The sequence below is a fragment of the Schistosoma mansoni genome, assembly GCF_000237925.1.
Source record: "Schistosoma mansoni, WGS project CABG00000000 data, supercontig 0263, strain Puerto Rico, whole genome shotgun sequence".
Classification (NCBI taxonomy): Eukaryota; Metazoa; Platyhelminthes; class Trematoda; order Strigeidida; family Schistosomatidae; genus Schistosoma; species Schistosoma mansoni.
The window spans coordinates 93067-100861 of record NW_017386126.1 but is presented as its reverse complement, the minus strand read 5'-3'; positions in this window follow the sequence as shown (position 1 = coordinate 100861).

The window sequence follows — 7795 nt, the reverse complement described above, 5'->3', positions numbered from 1 at the left end:
GATGTTAATGTTGCATTCTTTTGTTTAGATTGGTTAAAATCAAAGCAGCACAGACTATTTTGATTGGATGTTAAAAGTTCCTCCTCTAAAGATGAATTTTCTTTCGATCAATACATTTGGTTAGATGGTTATATCATCGCCTATTATGAAATTGTATCTTTTGAACAAAGCCACATCCATTCCAATTGGGCATCACAGTCTATGTTCGGACAAATGGTTATGAGTAATTTCATGCACACATAAACATCACATTTATTTTCAATGATACATTGTCCGTTTCATGCCGTTGACCAATATCTTATTAACAGAGGAAAACTTATCTGTGTATGTATTAGAATGAATTGATTATTGTGCTCAGAAGCAGTGTGATTCAGATCATGAATTATTTGGTATAGTGTCTGCCTATACCTTCTTATGTACTTTATATATTGTTATTAGGGAGTGTGTTGTAAGTATGCAGTGTGACTCACTGCATAGATAAACCACATGCTTTTAAGGTTATGCGATGTTAACTGATACAACTCGGCAATTCTTGCATATAACCGATTGTTCATTACTGTCCTCAATTATCTCTTCACGGACATTTGAAACAAAGACATTGCAGTTTTGTGAAGAGTGCTCAAAATAGTTAGCAAGAATTGTCGTGAATCTTTTGAGGTCATTATTCAAATGGTTGTGAAATGACATTTATTATCTTGCTAAATTCTGACAGGTGTTATCTTATCAGATACTAAGTATCCATTTTTATTCATATATTCTCCTTCTATATCTTCTAGTAGAACGAGGCATTAATGCATTAGAATCTATGTATGCAAGAAAAAGTATAAAAACTCTACAACATCTTATATAGAATGTATACGGTATGACGAATAGGTTGTCCTAGATGATGGAGTCAATAACTAGTATTCTCAGACATGTTTCTAAATGGAAATGTTGTACAGATCCCCAATCTTCTCGAATAGACATTCCATTCAATTCCAAGTAGTTTATTTACTCAACCTATATATGCGGTTATCACAGCATCTTCACCTTTCCTCATTTTCAGTAAAAGAAAATTATTGAAATTTCTTGTACTGTGAAATCTTTTAATGAATAAAGCCATTCATCAGTATCATAATAATAAGTAGGTTATATTAATTTCCCAATGAAATTTCGTGATGATAATGTAAACGATTGTCATAATTTAAATGTTGAAAATTACCGATCACGAATTCATTACAGTGTACCTAGCGTTTACAGATTCCACAATAAGTTATTTCAACAACTAATTGCCTACATGTGGTGTACTTCAGCGTTTCTTATCAATCCAATCGTAGATTATTCTTTTTCGAATGGTCTCTTTCTTCTTCAATATATATCCAACGGGGACTAATAAATTAACTTTACCTATTACCAATATGTGAATATTTTCATGTCGAACACAAAACACCTCCAATGATAACCAGTTTTGACAACCATTGAAAACGTAAAAAGCATTTAAGTGTGAATAAACAGGATTGGATTTGATGTGCAATGTTCATTTTATTATCAGCTGATGAATAATACTGTGGTAAACATTTAAAGTTGAAATTCAACTATATTTAATCACAATATCATCAAGAAATACTTGAATTAACCAGGTGAACAAGCTGAAAAAGATTAAAATATTGCTCACTAAGTTTATATGTATTACTTACTTACTTACTTACTTATTTACTTATGGTAACGCTCATGAAGAAGCATAGGCCGTTCACCAGTATCCTCCATCCAACTCTCTCCTGGGCATTACTTTTAAGGTATTTTTAGTTGATAGAAATCTTTTTGATGTCTTAAATAAATAATATATTTGTAATATCCCAATGAGTAGAAAAATTAGATTTTCTGACGTTTCGTAACTCAATCTACCCAATGCTCAATTTATTCAAAATTATCAAATCAAAACTTGGTAATGATACCTATAAAACTTTTTGATATCTGCCTACAATTCAAGATGCAATGTGCTTTCTGGTCTTCCAATTTTCTCTTGCACTTCACGATTCCTAGTTAGCGCATGTCTCGTGATTCAGTTTGATGATTTCTGCGATGTATGTCCTATTCGTCCCCATTGACTTTACCTGATTTTCTCATCAGTTAAAATCTGGTTACTTTGTAAATCAATTCAACGAAAGTTGATGTGATCGTACAAACACCAATTGTGATCCAGATCATTGCACTGGAACATACTTCGATAAATCTCTTCACTAACATTCGGCAGAATCGGAATGCATTGCAATGAGTCATATTCTGGTGTGATTCTGCAATTTCGGTAGAAGAAGTGTAAACATGCAATTGACGTTGGACACTCAGTGTACAGTCACGATTGGACAGTGCGTTTATGAAACGCATTCCGATTTTAAATCGCTTGATTGTCTTCAACCCTCCATTGACATTTCCATCAATTGATTATATACTCAAAACAATGAATGTAAAAATATTAACATTACTTTACTCAATCTCCGTTGAAATCTGAAAAGAAGTTTTCGTAGTATTAGTCTATGGTAAAATTGAGGGGTTTTACAAAATGATCAAACAAACTCAAAATTGTCGAAGTGATGTTCATAGGAAATGAAGTGGAAAGGGGCCAAAAATGAATCCGCAAATTTGGGTGAATAAAGTGGGCTGAGGAATTTATTCCATTTTCTATAAGCCGGACGAACATGCACTGAATACACAATTGATGATGAGCTGGATGCAATCCAACAAACACTTCCTGAGAACGGCTTTCAACTCATCTCAATTATTTACAGTAATCTGAAACCAGGATAACAAGTTGAAAGTACTCACACATTTTTATTTTAGCGGATAAACATATGACATCTGAAATTTTAGAGAAAAGACTATCAAGATCATCGAAAACTGCATTTTATTCAGCAATATTCCGAACATTTTTCGCCAGCAAGAAATTCATTCAGAGTTGCCTCAAGGAACAACTAATGCTTAGAGCTACCTTAATTTTCATCGACAAGCATATACGCTGAAGGCAGAACTGATTAGGAACTGGATTTAATTTCTTCAAACCTACGCCAATTGACATTACTACTAAGTAATGGTCAAAAAGATAGTGATGCGTGATTTCAGTTCCATATTATAAACACTGATCGTTCGCTTTTTTATTTGTCTAAATTACGTCGTCTTTTTTTGATCAAGTGGACACTCATCTTCCGCATCTCCAATTTACTAGACACCATAATGTGTTTGACAGCTGAAAAGTATAGCTAAAGTAATTAAGACAATCACATTATTCAACAGTGACATATAATGGTATATGAACATTATTCGTTTGAGCTGAACACAACACGTACATTTTGTGTACTCTAGAAAATGTATAGATTGTGTACTGAAACATGACGATTCAGTCAGGAATATGCGGTTGAATATTACAGATATTCATTACATCCACTATTTCAGTTCTTCTATTCTAATATGTCTTTTCAAATATGAAATACTTTTATCAAGGTGACAATAATGATAATAATAGTGTACATTAACTGAGAATGTGGTTTTTAAAAATAATCACGTTGTTCACCTTAGATGTTGTTTTTGGAAATGTCAATGATTGTACATTCTTCTTGTTTATCACCATACTCTATCTAAACAATTGAATAATATGGTTTTCTCTTTAGTATAATAAGCCAGATGTAACTGTTCAATGTAATAAGGAATGTGGTTTACTAATGATGCTTTCATATGACTAACTATCAATTACGCATACAGAACAAAGTTGAATGAAATTTTCACTTTACTGATGAATAATGCTTTTCTGAAAAAAAATTGAAGTGAAAACAAGTAGGTTGTCCTTCTGGTTACATAAAGCATAGCTTCAGCCACATCAAGCACTGTGACAGATGAATTGATCTATACCCGATATTCTGTATAGATATATTTGACTGTTGAACACATATGTGTTTGTGTTGAATATTCTTTGACCAGTGGAATCATCGTGGAGAGAAAATGATCGAAATTCACGAAAGTTCGAATATGTCTTGAAATATAATTGATAATGAAATTTTCCCTTTTTTGCAACAGAATCGAAATGAATTCCTCCATGAGGAAGGATTTGTAGATGAATACTTAAATAGCCTTACGACTGTGTAGGTCTCCTCTATTTGAAATTTTTTTATTTTGTTGATGTTATTAGAGAGATTCTCTGATTGAATAATATGATGTTCGGTGTTTGTAGTCTGTCAGCAAATATCCGGGAAACGAGTTGGTATAATTTAGTGAGACATACACTCACTTAAGAAGTAACTTATACTCAACGTATAATCCAAACACATATCACCCATTTTTGAACTACGAAGAATAAGTACTACTATACTCGAACCATAACTGACCTCTGCCTGGACAGAGATACTCATGTGTTACGATTGTGCAGCAATCGAGTACTTATGGAATACTGTCATTCACTTGTTCTACCCATATTAATTATGAATAACAAAGTGTTGTTCATTGCATGTTCAATATTTCATGTTGGGACAATTTCGATGGATATTTTCATTTGACAATATTCATAGATTTCTTCTGGTGAAAGATAGATTGATGTTCTTTCATTATGTATATCATTATATTTTATTTCACATTGTTTTCATGATTGATCTATTTTCGTATTACGATTACAGTTTTGTTCTTCTTTCTCCATTCAGAATGAAATATTTTATTTGGATTTCAGCTGATTGATTTGATAATAGATCAGTCTGTTTTTGGATTGATAAACTGTTTAAATCATTTACTAACAAGCAGTAATATGGTAAACATTTCCTTGTGATTGCTATGAACTCTGTGTTACTATTTCAAGTTTCTCAATGTCAAGTACTAAGATATCGTTGATTTGTATTGCATAAGTCATAAATTTCATTAGGGTTAATACATATAATGAAACAAGTTGACTGCGTTCCATCCTAATCGATACTCGTAAACCGGATGTACTTGCAAATAATAAAAAAATTTGGTCAATCGATTATATTAGGACTGATGATGAAAAGAGTGTACAACGGAGAATGATATCAATCACTGGAAACATAGTCTTATTCATTGACCGATCAAATGACGAGAATATAACACTACTAATCTAACTGATTGAAGTTTAATAAAATTGGAATATTTGGGCATCATTCATACTACATGGTTTCGTATATAATGTGAGACTTGAACATTCTCCATCATAATTACATGTATATAATACATTCAGTAGAAATGTATTTACTATAGATTCCATAAATGAGTTACTCAATGAACTGAACTCATAAGAAGTCACTCAATTTAGTTGCTTTATTAAACCTGACACTTATTATCTATGATTTATCGAACATTTGCCCTTATGCAATCAACCTAGAGTTTACAGAACAATTGAATTTCAATTAAACACTTACGATATTTTGCTACCAATTTGATATATAAGTATGCTGAGTAGTCGATTCCCTAAAATTTTGAACTGAGTAAACAGTTGGACATGGAATGACAATACCGTTTCGGTGAAATATTAATAGTTCAGACTTTGTTTTCCTCTATCTGTGTTCTCAATATGATAGTTTTAACAATAATTATGATACAGAATACTTGAGTTAGCATGTGAAAAGTACTATGACCATGTACATCATTATTATCATTTTGTTCTGATTGAATACATTTTCTTCTGTACTGGGTGGCATAATATTCTATTTGTAGATCCTTTAGAGACGAAACCAAAATCAAAGAAGCAACTACAGCTATCCTCACATTTACTTCAACCACTGGGATGTATATGTCGATTAGAAATCATAGAACAAAGCTGTATGTTAATTTTTTTTAAAGTTTATGGGTTATTATTTCTAATCATTAAAAAAGAAATTTGCGTTCCACATTTAAATGAAGTTGTCAGTATCTATATTTGTATTCGTTTGAACGTTCTTTTCATTCAACATACAACATATTTGAGATATCTTCCCCTTTAAAAACAACTTATTGAACAAAGGCGCGTATGTATTCGTCCATAAACATTGTCTACTTTGGATAGTTTGAGTAGGAAGATGAATTTATACCGTTTTCCATCATATAATGCCATCTCAACTTATAAGGAACAGTCAAATATGCTCTGAGGTCACAACTGTTGATGAACTGAATATTATCAGTCGAACACTTCAAAAGAATGGCTTCTGACCCATGTCCGCCGACATTGATTGAAAACTCTCAATTCATTGAAATATCATCATTCCATCCATAGATTAAAACGTAATATATTTCAAGATTATTGATTGTTTCAAGTCAATATATAGTTATCTATACAACAGCACGTCATTTAGATTGACCTCTAATTGAAGTACTTTGAATATCTGTGACAAGCTTGTAAATCTCCTCTGTTTTACCACATACTACTACAGGCCTAATAAATCACCTATAAATACGATTGTACAGCTTCAAAAAGTGATGTTGTCAAGAAGTAAACTATATTTGTAATTGCAATAGTAGTAGTAGTTGTTGTTGTTGCTGTTGTTGTTGTGTGGTGTGAGCTACTTATATTGACATAAGTAGTATATATGGTGAGCAAGGAATAGAATATCTGACAGCAGAAGATTGAGAAGATCGAGAAGAGAAGAACAGAAATAAAAAGCAATTTGTGTGGAAATCCAGGAACGATGAAGCCTGAGACAATTGAAGAACATTTTGCAAATAGAGTGTCATAGTATGGTTTTTGCATTTTACCAAGTAACGTTGTAATTTGTGCAAAATATTTAGTTGGTTCTCCTCATCTGTGTTGTCATTCACTACATTTGGTGTCGCTGCCAACCAGTAGGAGGAAGGGTGCTGTTCTGCGGACGCCGCTGCGGGTCTGGAGTTGAGGTGCTAGTTGGGCCAGTCTTGTGCGGAGAGTTGGCGTCGAGTGGAGTGTTCTGGCGTGGCGGGTGCTGTCGACGGAGAGGAGCGGTGGGACGTGCGGCTGCTGGACGGACATCGGATGTAGATGGCTCAGCAAGCCGGTGGAGTACGGATGTTGAACGTCCCAGGTGTTGGGTGCATGCGGATGTTGGTGTCACGGCAGGTCGACCAAGCTGTGGAGGTCAGCGCGCCGCAGACTCGACATTCTCACGAAGAGTTCGGCACAGACTACAGTGAAAGAAGAATGTGGCATGGCGAGCAGAGCCACCGCATGAACGAATCCTTTAAAGGGGGGACGAGTGTGGTGTGGTCTACTTATATCCATATGAGTAGTATATGGTGTGAGTCAGACATACTATGTATTTGGGCAGAAAACCGATGACAAAAGAACTGAAATGAAGCGCAATCGTTTGGAAAATGCATGAGCAATGGAATTAAAGAACAAACAGTGAACATGGAGACTATTGGTTGTTAATTTCAAATTAACTGTCCATTGTATGGTTATTAGAATTTACTCAGATAGTTTGTAATGTTCGCTTAAATACATTCGATTGTCCAACAGTCGTGTTCTCTTCACAACAGGAGTAGCAGTAGTAGTTGTAGTAGTAGTAGTAGTGTGGTGTGAGCTACTTATATTGACATAAGTAGTATATATGGTGAGCAAGGAATAGAATATCTAACAGCAGAAGATTGAGAAGATCAAGAAGAGAATAGTATGGTTTTCTCTTTTGTATAATAAGCCAGATGTAACTGTTCAATATAATAAGGAATGTGGTTTACTAATGATGCTTTCATATGACTAACTATCAATTACGCATACAGAACAAAGTTGAATGGATATTCCATTTTACAAATGGTTATTACTTTTTTATAGAGAAATTGAAGTGAAAACAAATAGTTTTTTATGTGGATTCAACGATGGTCT